Source organism: Agelaius tricolor, unplaced genomic scaffold (assembly GCF_023055355.1).
Source record: "Agelaius tricolor isolate 1412-34295 unplaced genomic scaffold, bAgeTri1.0.p SCAF_14, whole genome shotgun sequence".
In the NCBI taxonomy this organism is placed as follows: domain Eukaryota; kingdom Metazoa; phylum Chordata; class Aves; order Passeriformes; family Icteridae; genus Agelaius; species Agelaius tricolor.
This window is the reverse complement of record NW_027269274.1, coordinates 20,539,408-20,556,060: the sequence shown is the minus strand read 5'-3', so window position 1 is coordinate 20,556,060 and position 16,653 is coordinate 20,539,408. Positions and strand designations below refer to the sequence as shown.

The window sequence follows — 16,653 nt, the reverse complement described above, 5'->3', positions numbered from 1 at the left end:
CCCTGTGCTGCCAGGGCTGCTCTTGGCCAGGCAGCCTCAGTGGGAGCCAGCACTGGCTGCAGCCCCAGCGGGCCCCCCAGGACAAGGCCCAGCAATTAAGAGGCCAATGAAAGCTCTGGGCAGCAGCAGAACCCTCAGCAGAGTTCTTTGGACAATCATGGACTGGCCACAACTCCGCTGCAACCTGGCTGGTAATGTTTCCTGTCTACATGAGGCTTTCAAAAGAAGCTGTTTGAGAGGGAGAGCAACAAAACACTCACCGTTTTCTCTTCCAGGAATACCAGATTCCAAAGCAGCACAACATGAAGACAAGCTCCCCACCAGCCGCAATGGCCATTAACTCTAACAAACAGTGAGTTCCCTTACAGAAACCCCTTCCGAGCCCCTTCTGGGAATCAGGAACACGTGTGGTGGGGCCGGCTGCACCTGTGCGAGCAATGGGGAGCGTGAGCCCGTGCTGTGCTGCACTGCTGAGCTGGCAGCACGGTGCATGCGGGCAGGACGTTCTCTGATTCCCCCAGATCTGGGGCCTGCAGGCACCTTGCCGCCCCTTGGCACAGGCTCTGCCACCCAACAAAGCCCAGCAGGCCGGGAGGAGAGCCCGGGGGCAGCACCGCTGCTTGGGCAGTCGCTGCTTGGAGGGACATGGGCCAAACCCATCTCTGAGCAGCCCTGGCCCTCCCTGCCTCCTGACAGCTCCCCCCGCCCCAGGGGACAGAGTCAGACCCTGTCAGGACCCAGTGCAGCCCCTGCCCAGTCGGGAGCCAAGGCCGGGCTCCCACTCGGGGCTGCTCCTGTGCCTTGGGCCTCTGGGCACTCAGGGCCGGCTCCGGAGCAGCTGCAGCAGGAGGGACGTTGGTGCACCAGTCCCCTTTCCCCGGGGCTGTGAACGAGCTCCAGAGGCCTCCAAGCCTCCAGAGGCGCCTCCAGCTTTGGCTGCTGCCGGGCCGTGCAAGGGCAGGCCCTGGGGGAAGAGCTGCTGCCACAGAACCCTGCCAAGGGATGAACCCGGCACAGCAATTACCTCCTGTGCCTGTGCCTGTGCCTGTGCCTGCGCCTGTGCCTGTGCCTGTGCCTGCGCCTGTGCCTGCGCCTGTGCCTGTGCCTGTGCCTGTGCCTGTGCCTGTGTCAGTCTTGGCCTTCCTTACTGCAGCAGGGGCTGCCAATCGGCCTCTGCTTCCTTGGGGAAACACTTCCTTCTGTCCTGCCTTTTGGTCCATCACTTGAGAAACAAAAAAAGAACAGCTGGATCAGATGGAACAATTCCCCATTTCTTCGGTGGCATCTTCAGGGCATCAGGCTTATCAAAAATGGGGAAAAGATCCACAAAACATCTAGGCTTTTTGGGCTGGGCCAGCGCCCACCCTCCTTCAAACAGCTGCCAGTGCTGAGCAGAAGTTGTGAGTGAATTGTGCAGGGCGACGGCACACACGTGCATGGCTCTGTCCTGGCACCTGCAGCCATGCCCCCCTGGCTGAGCTCTGGGCTCTGAGCTGGCAGCTCTCCCAGGAGAAAGGCCTTGACCTACCCTCACCATCTCCCAGAGGCTCAGTCCTGGATTCCAGAAGTTCAGTCCTGGACATGGGTTGGGAATCTGCATCACCTTCACCAGCAGGCTTGGCTGCAAATAAAAGGCCATGATACTGCTGAAGATTCTCTTTCTGGCCTGAGTGGCAGTGAGGGCACCTGGGTGATTGGTGCCCTCCAAGGCACTCCCTCAGCTCTGCCTTCCACTCAGAAGCAGGGCCAGGGGGACCACCTGCCTGCAGTGGCCCCACACTGGGATGGAAGGAGCCCCTTGGGGGGCAGTCGGGGCAGAAAGGACTCCCTGGAGCTGCCTCAGCTCCAAACCCAGCCCCAGGCAGGGCCAGGGCTTGGCAGTGGCAGCTGAGAAAGGGGGCAGGCAAAGGAGCTGAGAAAGGCTCAGCCCCGGGGCACAGCCCTGGGCCCGGCCCCTTCCCTCTCTGCTCTTCTCCGTGGCTGCACAGAGCACACGGAAGGACACACGGCAATTGCACATGGGAGGAGGATGCACAGCTAAATGCTCCTTCCTCCCACTGATAGCGATCCTGTGGGATCAGTCAGGGCTTCAGAAGGGAGTAGGGTAGGGCTTCCAGATTCCTTCAGCCCTGAGATTATTTTGAAGGGAAATGTAGCATGAGTGAGCTCTTGCCACATAGGCACTGATTATTTTCTCAGAAAAGGTATATGGAGAACTTGCCTTCAACATCCTCCAAGGATTTGAAATGGTTATGTGCCAGGACTTCCAGATAATCCATCTCAGGATCCCAGTCTAGAAGGGAGCACAGATCAGAACCATTTCCATGGTGTGCTGGGATCCCCTTCTGCCTCTGGGAAATGAGCACTGCAAGGGGGTCGGGTACGGCTGTGGGAGCCAGATTTGAATGGACAAGGCCAAACTGCACAGGGGCCTGGGGAGCTCTGGGCTGGCTCCTGGCCGCTCTCCACAATATTTCCATGCCCTGTGCAACATCCACATCCCTGGAGGGGAGACTGGAGCAGCCCAGGGCCCTGGGGCTCTCTCCCTCACACACAGAGAGGAAATCCTTCCTAAATCCCTGAGAAAAACTGCAGCAGGCAGTGCCACAGCTATCCCTGCCTCCCTGTGTCCCTCCTGCCCTCCTTCTGCTGGGACACCTCCCAGTTCTCAAGGGCACATGGCCAGGCCCTCTCAGGCCACACTGGAGCCTTGCTCTCTCCCTCTGCCCTTTCCCCACCATGGGCACCCCGTGCAGCCGCTCCCAGGTTTGGGGATGTGATTCCCACGGAGGGAGCCCAGCAGGACAGCTCAGTACCCGAGTGCCCCGAGCCTGCTCGGGATAATTCCTCTGGGCTGTGCCCGTCTTGTCCGGGCTGTGCCCGCAGTGCCAAGCAGCAGAGAGGGCAGCTCAAGCCTCAGCAGGGCTCAGGCCCAGAGGCACAGCAATTACCTCCTGGGACTGGGCCTGGCATCGCCTCCCTTCCTGCAGCAGAGGCTGACAATGAGCCACTGCTTTCTCCGGGAAATGCTTCCTTCTGCCCAGCCTCTCCATGTGCTTCTGGAGAAAGGATGAGGTACAGCTGGATCAGGTGGGGCTGTTACCCACTGGGGAGGTGGCATCTTCAGGAGTCTTGTCAAAGTCATGGATAGGTTTCAGGAAATCAGATGGGCTTTGGTGTCTCTCCCGAAACCTCTCCCTCCTCCAATCAGCTGCCCCTCCTGATCTGCTCAGAGACTGGGAAATTGCAGGGGATCTCAGGGGGTGCCTGGCCCTGGTGGTGCAGTTTGGGCTGCGTGGCAGCTGGTGCCCAATGCCTTCCTGCAGAGGCTGGGGAGAAGCTGCAGCCAGGCCAGGCTGGGAAACAGCCCCGCAGGGCGTGGAAGCAGCAGCGGGACAGTGAGGCTGCCATGGATCCCTTCCTGCTGTGCCGGGCACGGCGTGTCCAGATGTGCAGCCAAAGCCCCCGGCTGCTGAGCCCCAGGACAAGGCTGAGGGAATGCACCCACCACGGTGTCTCTCCAGATCACTCAGCATCTGGTCCAGAAGTTCAGAAGGCTCCAGGGATTTTTTTTCTCCTTTAGCTTGGGTCTTTCCTTTTGGAGGACCTTAAGAGAAAGTAGTTCCATTTCCCATGAATGGATGCCACAAAAGCAGGGCTCAGCCTGTGGTGGAGTCAGCGGGGACACACTACTCACCCCTGTGATGGGAACTGGGCTTGCGTGCAGCATCCAGCCCAGGAGTTGGAAAATTCTGCTCTGCAGACACACCTGTAACTCAACAGCCACAGAAGCTTCTGTCCCCTGGTTCTTGCCAGGTTGACAATCATTTTTCTATGGAAAAACAGTGATATCTTACCTGTGTGAGGTCCCACTGGATCCAAACTATCTTCCAGCCAAGGTTCCAGAAAAACATTTCCAGCATCCCAATCTGAGGATGGGAACACAGATCAGAACCATTTCCATGGTAGCAGCTGACAGAATGAGAGGACACAGTCTTAAGCTGTGCTAAGGGAAATATACGTTGGATATTAGGAAAAAGATTTTTACAGAAAGCGTCATAAAGTACTGGGATGGTTTGCCAGGGAGGTGGTGGAGTCATCATCCCTGGATGTGTTTTAAAAAAGACTGGAAGTGGCACTCAGTGTCATGGTGTATTTGAGGTGTTAGGGCTGGGTTGGACTTGATGATCTTGATGGTCTCTTTCAACCCAGTGATTCTGTGATTCATGGTGTGCTGGGATCCTCTTCTGCCGCTGGGAACCGGGCACTGCAAGGGGGTCGGGTAAGGCTGTGGGAGCCAGATGTGAATGGACAAGGCCAAACTGCACAGGGGCCTGGGGAGCTCTGGGCTGGCTCCTGGCCACTCTCCACCCTCTTTGCAGGCCCTGTGACACATCCCTGGAGAGGAAACAGGGGCTGCCCAGGGCCCAAGGGGGCTCTCTCCCTCCCCCAGAGGAAACTCTCCCTAAAGGCCTGGGGAAAACCATCCCCAGCGCTTCCCGGGGAGCAGGGAGCGCTGTCCCGGCAAAGGGGAGCCAGGCTGCCGGCTCACCTGCTCGCCGCGCTTGCAGCGGAGCAGCCTGGGCAGCCCTGGCAGGCAGGGCCACGGCCAGGAGGAGCAGGAGGAAGAGGCGCAGAGCAAGGGCCATGGTGCCTTGCCCTCTGCCAGTCCCGCAGCTCTTGCTGCCACCGCTGTCCTGACACCGCTGTCCCAATGCCAGCACCACTGCTGCCACCGCCGCTGCTGCTGCAACAGTTGTGCTCAAGGACTGACTGCTCGCTCCTCGTGCTGCTGTGCAACCACCGGGTCTGGGACCTCTGTGACCTCAGAGCCAACTGTGACCTCAGCCTGCTGTGATCCCTGAGCCTGCTGTGACCCCAGAGCCTTCTGTGACCTCAGAGCCTTCTCTGACCTTCAGGCTGGGGCAGGATTGTGTGGGATGGATCTCAAGATGTGCCCTTCTAGTGAGGAGAGCATGTCCTGCCAGGCAGCTGCATCCAATCTTTCAATCTTTTGGGATTTTGTTGGTTTTTTTTTTTTTTTACTAGAACTGAGTTATACGACAGTGGATATGTGAGATTTCATGGGTTTACATGCAATAGCCTTGTCAAGTCCAAAATTCAACTCACATTGGTGATTCCCAGTATTGCAGGCAGCACCAGCCCTGCCACACGGCACTGCATGTGTGCTGTGTGCTCAGTGCTGGGTTTTTGGGCACGATTGACACGACAACTAGGCCCTGTCATCCCCAAAAGCAATGTCTGATCAGTGTGTGTGGACACAGGCAGGCTCATCCAGCTGTTCATGATTAAACCTGTCCAGTTACTGGGTTTTTTTCAGTCCTTAATCCATTGACTCTAATTTCCTAGTTGCTGTACAACACACGATGTATTTAAAGATGAGGAATGACTTATGTGGTTTCTGTACCTCTGGCTAAAAGCAGCACCCAAATAGTACTGTCTTGATAACTACTCAAGCCTTACAGTGAAGTGTTTTTCTACATTACACAGAATTATCAGAGAAGCAAGGTGTTCCTGCATCACTCAAACTATTTTACTTATTATTTCCTTTGTAGATCATTTATTTGAGGGATGGAGGAACATGTTAGCTTCTTATCAAATAATCTAATTGAAGGCTCACTGTAGAGATTTAAATTTGAGCTTGAAAAAATCTGTACCCAGGAGAAAAGATAGTCATCCCAAATCTTTAAAGAACGTGCAGAAAGCATAAAGTAGATATGAATTTTTCCCTCTTTTCTTTTAGAAATCTGCACACTTTCTATTGTATAAGTGCTAACTCCCTACTAATTCAAAAATATATTGATTAGAAATCATAGCTGTTGATCAATACCTCACAGAGTCCTTACATATCAAAGTTATTATAATAAAAAAAATAGCAGTAAGATTCAGAAGTTTATTCCAAAATTATGTCTGAAAGGAGACACATCTGCCCTTTTCCGAGCAGCACTCCTGGCCAATACCGTGCGATAATTGCTCCCGGTCAGTTGTGCCGGTGAGCCAGCGCGGATCCGGGCAGTGTCGGAGCGAGCGCGGCCGCGGGCGGTTCCGCAGCGCTCGCAGCGCTCCCGGCCGGGCTCGCTCGGGGCTCCCGCCCCATCTCGTGAGCCCCGGGGGAAGTGCAGCGGCACCGAGCGCTGCGGGCACCGAGCGCTGCGGGCACCGGGCGCTGCGGGCACCGGGCGCTGCGGGCACCGAGCGCTGCGGGCTCCGCGTTGCTCCTCTCCCTGCGCTCGGAAAAACAGGCAACATACACTCGGCATTACAGATAATACGCACTACAGCAGCCAGGCGCATTTACTTAATAAAGTTTTACCTCTACAAGATTAAAAACTGCATTTTAGCTGTTAAGGCATCATGATTTAGTTTGTTCAACGTGCAAAGCATCTGCCCTACCCAGTCAGTAGCTGGGTCATTGTTTAATCTGTTCATGGCTCTCATGACCACTACCAAGGCACACGTTCCCTTCCTGAATCTGGGATAAAAATTACTACTTTTGAAGTGAAGCAGGACACCAGACACACAAAAACTTCATCCTTCCAACTCTATAAACTTTAAAAAAAATTGTTAAGAACTGACAAGTTTCATTATTTAAAAAATTTCTCAAAAGAAAAAATTCTGACAAGAATACATTTTGCATTCCCACAGTTTTGTTTACTTCAATATTTGACACTGAATATCATGATATATATAGTTATATATAATTGTAAATATTATATTGAGTATTGTAGCCAATACTTTTATTTATTAGAATGAAAACCGATCCCAAAAGTCTTGTGAAAATTAAGACGTGGAAAACGAATGCTATGTTTGAAGTTCGATTTTAAACATAGCATTTCTCTCCCTGAGCTTGTATGAATCCCGAAGAGTGTGATATTACAGACACACTAAGGAGCTGAAGGTCCACTTCTCCTCCTCTGAAAGGCTCTGATGCTCCCTGCAGACTCAGTGCATCCCCCATACTTAACAAAAATCAATCAGGAGTACAGCCAGAAAAGGTCATTTGGACCCTAGTGAGGTGGTGGTGTGCCTGCAGTGAGAGGATCACAGGAAATGGCCTTGAGCTGGGACAGAGGAGATTCAGATCAGATATTAGCAAAATGTTTTCACTGTTCGGGTGGTCAGGCATTGGAGGGGCTGGCTGCTCAGGGCAGTGGTGGAGTCACCACCCCTGGAGGTGTGCCAAAGGTGTCTGGGTGTGGCGCTGGGTGCTTTAGGGGTGACAGAGTCAGTGATGGGTGACATTAAAGGGCTTTTCCACTCTTGATTCCACGATTCTGTGCGATGGGCCACGGTGAGGCCAAGGCCCCTGAACCTAGTAATAGTGCTAATGCCGCACCCAACGCCCGAGGGGCCCGGGCCGAGCCGCGGGGCAGACACGGGCAGGGCCGGGCCGGGCCGGGCCGCGGGGCTCACCCCCGGCAGGGCCGGGCAGGGCAGGGCAGAGGTGGAGGCGGGGAAAGGCGGGCGCGGCCCGCGGCCGCCGGGGGCGCCATTACGGCACCACCGTGGAACGCGCCCGAAATAAATGGCGGACGGGGGCGGAGCCCTGTTTATAGCGGACCAATGAAGAGCTACATTCCCGGGCGGGGGCGGGACTTCGCGGCCTCACAGCCAATGTGCACGGGAGGCGGCGGGTGATGGACGGGCGGGCGGCGGCTGCGGCGGGCGGGGCGCAGCGCCCTTCCCGTGGTGCCGCGGGAGCGGCGGCCGCAGCGGCCGCGACTTCATCCGGGTCCCGCAAGTACCGGGACGGCGGGGCCGGGCGGTGGCCGCGGGACTGGGGGGGGGGCGCGGGAGCGGCCGCGGTATCGGGGCGCGCCGGAGAGAGGGTGGGAGCGGAGGGCCCGAGCCGGAGGGCCTGTACGGGCGGGCGCGGGGCCTCGGCCCGGCCTCTCCGCCGCCTCTGCCGCGGGCCCGGTTCATTGTCCTTATTCCCCTCATCGATGCCTTTTTCCCTCGTTCTCCCCCGCTCTCCTCCAGGCTCACTGGAAGGTCCGGAAGTGCCGCCCCCGGGAGCCGCCGGCGCCAGGTACGTCACTGCCGGGGCCGGGGGGACCTTGGCCAGGGGAGCCCCCCTGGTACCGGGGCCGGGCGGGGCTCAGCCCTGCTCGAGCACCGAGAGGATGGCAGCGGGGTCTGAGCTCGGAGCGAGGGGCGAAACGTGAAGAAAATCCCTTAGGAAGTAGGTGGAAGTGCTTTGGCGGCCCAGCCCCTGTCAGGGGGCACGGGGGCTGCGCGGGGCTGTCGTTCGTGGCCAGCACCATTGCCTGGCGTGGGGCTGCCCCTGCCGGGCCCATCGCCGCCGGCGCCTCCCGCCGCATCCTCGCGGGCGGCCTGGCCTGGAAGCAGCTCGGGAGCGGCGGCACCGCGGCCGGTGCGGCCCTGCCCGGCAGCGTGTGGGGTGACACGGGCACATCGCAGCCAGGGCCGCTCACGGCGGGCTCGGGGCTGGCTGCGCGCCTGAGCAGCAGCACCCCGGTGGAACAGGGATGCCCTGTGTAACACGTACCTGCAGTTCCTGGCAGGAGCTCTGGCTGGCCTCTGGGCGTTGCAGGAGTGGCTCTTGCCTTTGGCATGGGTAGCTCAGCCCCCGAGCCAGCTCAGGGCTCAGCATGTATGGGTTCTCTTGCAGGGCTGGTGGTGGCACAGAGCAGGGTCCGGCCCTGGCATGCCGCAGTTGCTGCTGGTGACTTTATTCTGGCACAGTTCACTCTGTTTTAGATGGAGGTGTTACCCCATCAAATTGTGGTTTTGTGATTTTACGTTGTCACTTTCCATGAGAGTGACTGAAAGAGGCTGCCCAAGGAGTGGAGACATCTCCAGACTCCTCTCTGGAGACATTCCAAACCCACTTGGATAAATTCCTGTGTCACCTGCTCTGAGTGACCCTGCCTTGGCAGGGGGTTGGACTGGATGATTTCCAGAGGTCCCTTCCAGCCTTAATAATTCTGTGATTTATTTCAGGAGTGAAAGCTCAACCTGATGATCAAGGTCAGGATAATCCTTGTTTAGTGATGTGCCTGTCCCACCTTGTTGGTGCTGCTCTCTGTGTACTGCTCTGCACAGGCAGTTTTGTGACTGAAGTGCGTAATTGGCAGGGAAAACTTGCTCCCATTCAAATTGTACACAGCGACAATGCTCAATAGCAGCAGTGGGGCAAATTAAATCCATCACAGAATTTTTGAGAAAATCAATCTGTCCCTTCAAAAGCAATAAAATAATATTTAAGAAACAGGGCATCTTCAAACATCCCCAGCTGCCAGGGACTTCACAAACAGTTTGCGGTGGCTTCTGATGTCAAATTTGACCAGTTCTGTTCACAGCAACCCTCAGATGTTTAATAGTCTGAACTTCCAGGAAGTTTTTTGCAGTGGTGGTTGAACCTTGTGGCAGTCAACATGCAATAATGGCCTCATGAGGGGTTTTTTTGCCCTATGATAGCTTCATGAAGAGGGACCTAGTAAATAGCTGTATTGTGATATTTTTAATGAACATTTGCTGGCTGTGATTTTTTTCCACCGAGTTTTTTCCAAGCTGTACTCTGCGTATCTTATGTGCAACCTCAAATCACACAGGTTATGTTAGGAAATGATTTTGCATACTAATACTGGAGATTTAGTACTTCCTTAGTCTAAAGGAAGTTTAGATAAAACATAGGTTCACTTGCTTTGTTTTCCTACTGCACTGAGCTGTATCCTTACTTCACTTTCCTTTTGATAAATGTCTTCTGTATTTTCCTCTGTTTTCAGTGGTGGAAAACATCAGTTCATTTGCAAATAGTGAAATGCTCCCAGGACATAGGGTAATAGATGGTTGTTTATATTGCCAATTAATAACATAACACAGCAGTCTTGAAATATTTTTGTACACTAACTTTCTTGCTGAATTTGTGTAATTGTTATCATATGTAAACTTTTTACAGAAAAAACCTACTTCCTCCTAGCATGTTCTAGGAGACATAAATCTAGTGAATAAATACACAGTTGTTTATTTCATATATATATGTATGTATATATACACACACATTTATGTTTGAAGCAGGGCCAGATAACCAAACTGATGCTTTCCTTTGAGAAGGGCACTGAGGCCTTTGTAATGTTTGAGGCTGAATATATATATTTATTTATTTATAAAGATCTCCCTCTGTGTGTTCTGAGAGAGGAGTATTCAAAGAGGAGTAGAAAATGTGATCATTTTGGTGTAGTCATTCTCAGACCTTCCTGAGATTTCCAGCAGCACTGTGCAGTGCTGTGGCACATGCACCACTTGGATGCAGAGAGTTTAGTACTATTGCCATAAAACCAAGTGTGTCCAGGGAGGGAGGCCAGGATTTGTGTTCTGTGTTCATAGCAGAGATCATTAATTGTGCTCACAGACTTTACTTTTCCACAGGGGATGGGCTTCACTCTGTGCTTGAGTGGGCAGTGGTGACTTCCCATTTCTCTCAGGCCACAGTTTCTGGATGTTTATATTCCATCTGTAACTGCATGGTTAGAAAAATAAATTGAAACCAAACACACTAATTGAAAATGTAGCACAACAGTAATATCTTGTGATAATTACTTTAAGCCATAATGTTCTGTGTTAATTAAATGCAAGTGGGGTAGAGATTTTGGAAAAAACCCTGTATTTCCAATTGAGGCAGCAGACAAAGGCATTATTGGTAGCAGTCAGTGCTATTAATCTTAATGTTGTGTAAAAAATACCAAAAAATACCATTGTGGACACCTATTCTTGTCTGGGTTTGTGGACTGTGGTGCTGCCCAAGAGCACATCTGTGCATTTTTTATGTGGTGGATCTGCTTGTTCTCCTTTTCTCCTCACTCCAATTTCCCAGTACAGAGCAGCTTTCTGGTGTGATGTACTCTTGCTCCAGCATATTGCCGCTCATTGGGCTGGCAGGTCCAAAAGGAGCTAATAAATGTTTCCATTTTGGGTCTGCATAGGGGAAGAAGAGGTGCCTGGGCTTGAGCTGGGAGATGTTACCTTCAGATTAGCACATGATTAAGACAAAGGAAGGTACAATCCAAAACTGAATATGGAAGAGGAAACATTTTTAGTTTATGCTGAAACTTTTGTGTCAGTCACTATCTGATTTTGCTGAGCTTGTTTTGGGAAGAGGGGCTGAGATGTGCCTGTTGCACTGCAGGGGTGGGTGAGTAGAGTGAGGGGAAGCGGTATCAGGAATAGTTGAGTTTATATTAATTGTGCTGCTCCCTTTCTTCCTGGAGTTGTGCACTCCAGTCACACAAAAACCCCATGGAAAAAGCACTTGAGGCAGGAGCCTGCATCAGTCACTTGGGATGCTCAGCACAGCTGGAGAAGGCAGTACACATTCACTCAGCAAGCTCCTGGGATTCAGGAAGTGTGGTTTCAGTGCAGGGAGTGCTGCTGGAATCCAGGAGTAAAACTGGGGAATTGGTGTTGGAGCTGTTGTGTAAATCCCGGAGCTCCATCGTGTGGTGGGAGCTGTGCAGCCAGAGCTGCAGCCTTGGGAGCTGCAGCTGCTGAGATTGTCCAGCTCCACAGTTGGAGTCACTTTGTCCCCTTGCACTGCTCTGGGGATTTTAAACACGTGCTGGAAGGAAAAGCAGCCCTTGGGAACCTGGCTTTTTTAACGGGGAAAGCAGATGACTCAGGGATTGTTTAAAGCTTGTCTCTCACAATGTGTTGTGCTGAAAGAGTGAATGTGCAGGTGCATGACCCTGAGCTCCTGTGCTGCACTTGCTGTGACATCACCAGCACGGTGATATCAGCAGCAGGGAGCTTCTGCAGCTCTGGATTCAGTGGGGATGAGAGCACACCAGCTCAGTAGAGGCTGTGCCAGCAGGATAATTTGTCAGGCTTCCCTGCTGCTGTGAGTTTCAGAACCCCCTGATGCATGGTGTGAGAGAAGCAGCCCCCAAGGGGACCTGGCAGATCTCACCTGTCCAAGAACATGGCAACTTTGGTGATGCAGCTTGGAAAGACTATTAGAAATAATCCACAAGTTTAAAATGTCCCAAAATGCAAGATTAATGTTAAGCAGAATACCAAAAATAAAAGTTGTTTGATACATGTCAAGTTGGTTAGGTTTGCAGCTAAGCTTTGTCCAAAAGTGGAGAAATGAAACAGATCGATTTCTAGGTTTATTGTAATCCTTATGTCTTTCAGGCTTAATTTGAAAAAGAAATGCAGAAGCATTGCCGTACATTTTGTAGAATTTAAACAGGTGTGTAACACCCATCCAGGTTTTCAATGTGCTTTGAACATTTTCAGTACATCACAGAGCCATCAGCTTCAGACACTGAACGTGGGACTTCGTTAACTTCCTGGGGTCACTGTCCAACTGAAGGTGCAGAGTTGGTGCTGTGCAGTTCAGCTCCAGGCCAGGGTGCCTTTCCTGCTGAAGAATGGGAATTCACAGGGATTCTGCTCAGCTATGAAGGCTGGGATGCAGGAGCAGGAAGCTGAAAGCAATGTCAGCTTCCCTGCCGAACGTCAGCTCTGCCAGAACTGATTGAAAAGGATGTGATGGGGGCCAGTGCTCTGTAAAGGTTTGACTCTGGCCCAGAGCTGCTGTTCTGATTTATTCCTGCTTTGGCATCAGGACCAAGTACTTGTGTCCACGCTGAAGTTTATTTTCTGGTAGATGTGTAAGTTAGCAAAAGCACATAATAGGATTTATACCAGTTACAAATGAGATTTTAAGGTTGATTCACCCAAATTTGTCATCACTGTTTGTATAAAGGATTTTGTAGTAAGGCACTGAGGGGGCTGGAAAGTAATTTGATTTTGTGTCTGTCCAAGGAATAACGTCATCCCTTTGTGTGAGCGCACGGGATCACGCGCTGTGTGCTTGGCAAGGACACCAGCGGGCATGAGGGTGCTCTTGTTCTGTGCAGGCTTTGTTTGGAGAGTGGGCTGGAAACTGCAGGCTGCAACTGGGATCAAGTACTAGTGAAATGTATTGAATGTTTTAAAAACTGCTTTTCTCTAAACATTTTCAGCTATTTTATAGACTACCTGGACAAACAGTTGTTTTCCTTTCCAGCCCTGTTCTTCATAGCAAACTGTCCTTGCTACAAAGGGAATTCTGAGTCACACATCTGTCTGGCCAGTGTTTTCATTTCAGTATTCAAAGATGATGTTGAGCTGTGCTAATGTGGAAATTGGCTTTAAAGTTACATCAGAGGCAGTTAGAGAAACTCAGACTTCTTTCTGATGGGAAAACATGTCTTTTCAGTGGCCTTTTGGTAAGGCAGTTTAACAACTAAATGTCAGGATAGAGTCCACAATCTTATTGAGTTTTGTTTCTAATAAAAGAATTCCTCTGCACAAGGCTTAATGTAATTTAAGACTAGCAGAAAAAGCTCCAAGCAGTACTTTGGGCAATGCGTGATTTTTTTTTTAGCTATTGGTGCAGTAGGTGAAAAGGTCACTCTATGTAATAATATTTTTCGATCAGGATTACAAATATTAGGGCCTCATCCTCATCTGTATAAATCAGTCACATAGTTGTGGTCCTAGATTGCATTATTTTTAAGTTCTTAAGAGGAAGAAATGTGTGTCTGCTTACAGTGTTGCTGAGAGCCTTTTCTTCTGATTTCAGGTGAGAAGTAACACCTGTGGAACACAACTGGTAATTCAACAGAAGTTTAATGACTGTAGTTGCTATGACTGCTACAGCTTGCTTACTTAAGACCCAGGCAATTGGTAAAATTTTGAAATTGGGAAACCTTATTTTTAAAATAACTTCCTTCTTGACTAGGGGGAGCAAGGGGAAAGCTTTTTCTTTGGTGAGTATTATAAATGCTGTCTGCAGCTAGCCTGACTTGACTTGACTGAAGCAGCAATCCTGCCCCAGCTCTGAAGATGCCTGCACTGTGGGATGAGGTAGTAGGTTGTATAGTTTTAGGGTCATACCCACCACTGGGAGATAACTATACAATCTACTGTCTTTCCTAAAGCAGCAGATAATCAACAATGGAAACTTCTCACTTTTAAGCTCAATGTCAGACTTGGCTGAACTTCTGTACTTGTAATGCTTATGACAGGACAAAATACTTGTTTAATAGCTGTGGGAATTGTGTTTAGATTTTTCTAGTTCTTGCAAAAGCTAGTTTTCATTCTGCATTAATTTTTCTGCCCTAATGAGTAAAAAGTTAAGAATAGATTATTCCTGTATGTGTATGGTGGGGTAATCAAATACAAATTTCTGGTGTTTTAGTTGTTGGGGTGTTGTAGCAAACATCCTTCAGAATGAAACTAAGGTTGGCTGCTGAGCTCTTGCTGAAGTCTGTGCTTCTCTGTCAGAGTGAGGTAGTAGATTGTATAGTTGTAGGGTAGTTATTTTACCCTGTTCAGGAGATAACTATACAATCTATTGCCTTCCCTGAGGAGTAAAACAAACTGCGCTCCCTTGCAGCCAGTCCTGGGCTAAAAGCACTCCTGCAGTGAAAGCAGATGAATTCAGGGTTGGAAAGCAGCAGTGCCAGAATCTACAGGACTGACAGTCAGTGTGAATGGTGCAACCCCCACAGGATATCCTTGACTTAACATAACTTTGCTCCCAAGGTGAGTGGCACAGTGCTGGCTGGGGATGGAAAATGCCCATGCTTTAGGTAGAGGGCAGAACACTGTACAGAGGGCAGTTATTGCAAGCCACTTAGGAGAACGTAAAATACAGGGAGCTCAGGCTTGTGCATTGTGACTTCAACTCTTCTGGCACCCCAATTTCCATAATGCATTAAAATTCTGCGACTCCCAACTGCTTGGTAGAAGTTGGAGGGAAAACTTAAAATTACCCTTTATTAATAAGTCTGCATGTTTCTCTGCAGCTTTTCCAGATCTAATGCAAAATTTAAGTGTTGGCCAATTTTAGCCAAAACTGACCTCTCACCTTTCTGGGGTGGTGTGAAGCTATGGAGTTTGAGCATCCAAGAACCAGAACTTTTCTCTGAGGTGGTATTGTTCCTGTAAAAAGACTTTTAAAGTTTATTGCATTCTCTTTCCTCCTGCTGTGCTTGGTGTACCCAGTCTGTAACTGGTTCTGTGCTAGATGCCCTGCAAGCAGCTTGCTGTAGTTAACAAAAAACCCCACAGAAATAAATGCTTTTTGGGATGGGAAGTTCAGCTTAGGCAGAGTGAAAATGGAGCCATTGGTGAGTGTTCCAGGCAGTGAGCCACTGTTTGTCAGTGCTGACAGTGTCACCTCGGAGTGTGTGCCCAGCCAGGGCAGAAGAGCAGAGCAGCTGGGGAGCTAAAGTCCTGCAGAGAGTGAAGAACTGCACAGAGGAAGCGTGGGGCTCCTAGGAAGAGGTAGTAGGTTGCATAGTTTTAGGGCAGGGATTTTGCTCACAAGGAGGTAACTATACAACCTGCTGCCTTTCTTAGGGCTTTGTTATAACACCAGGACCTTTTGGGCTCCAGCCTGCAAACCTCTGCAGCTTTGGGACATGGAGAGAAAGCACAAGGTGTTTCTAAGTGTGCTGAGGCTTAATGAAAACTGTGTCTTGGCCGATTTGGTCTGCAGTGGAAGTGCAGGAATGCTGGCTGGAATGCAGCGTGGTGACATTGGGGACACTGGGCTGTGGTGAGTAAGAGGCTGTGCTGGGAAGGCAGCTCCTTCCAGAGTAAGCTGGAGGCCCTGAGGTTAGGGTGGAGGTGGTGTGAGCTTCTGAACGTCAAGGTACTGGTACTGTGTGCTCACAGGGAGCTGAAATACACCTTCCTTTGGCATGGTGCATTTCAAGTGGAAAAACTGCAGCTTTCCTTCCCCAAGAGTATCAGATTCCAGCTCCCCTGAAAGCTGGTGCTTTCTCAGCAGGCATGGGCACTCAGGGTAAAACAAGCTCTCAGTGGTGCATTATTTACCATGCTGCAGGAGGGAAGTTTCCAGTTAAAAATGGTGGTGTGGTTTCTCATGGAATTGTTAAAAATCAGTCCATGCTTTTTGATGTAATTGCAGTGCACCACAGCAATAGTTCTGGTAGGGCTCTGGCTGGGCACTGTTCTGTGGGATACTGTGATGTCAATTCTGAGCACCTTGCAGCATTAATGTGCTGGGCTCACACCAGCCACTCTTTAAATTGCAAATCAGACACAGTCCTAGCTTATAAACATGTTGAGTATTGCTTATGTTGAACATTTTGTGTGAATTTAACTGTACTTTTTTGATTTAGTTAATAAAATACAGCATTTTGTGCAAGTGATGGTGAATTGCCTTTACTTTCTCCTAAATGAAGATGTGAATTTTAGAAAAAAAACCAGTGCCCACACTGAAATAAACTCAAGGCCATGTTTGGTCTTCACTATAATTCCAACACTAATTGTATGTTAATTATCCTAGTATTAACTTCTGTTAAACATCTTTGGTACAAGTCTTCACTGCTTGGGTGGGGAACATTTATTTACTGCTGAATGTGCAGGAGCTCTGCTTATTCCAGACCTGGTTTCTGACCAGATGTTTAAATTGCTGCATAAAAATCTTGACTAGTCCTAACATAATTGCAGCTGGTAAGGTATCTACAGGTAAGGCTCAGGCAGAGAAACACCAGTAAGTTTGATTTTGGCAGTACCAAATGCCGTAAAAGCTTTAATATACCTAACATTTTATAGATATAAGTGGTATGCTTACAAAAGCTTTAAGTC

At 50.4% G+C, this 16,653-nt stretch overlaps 1 long non-coding RNA gene across 1 annotated transcript; it reads left to right on the top strand.

Moving 5' to 3' along the window:
• The first annotated feature begins 7,841 nt into the window (after nt 1-7,841).
• On the top strand, nt 7,842-16,210 carry LOC139596079 (uncharacterized). The gene is made up of 2 exons (XR_011681237.1): nt 7,842-8,050; nt 9,771-16,210. It is a non-coding gene; the product is annotated as an uncharacterized lncRNA (long non-coding RNA).
• The last annotated feature ends 443 nt before the right edge of the window (nt 16,211-16,653 follow it).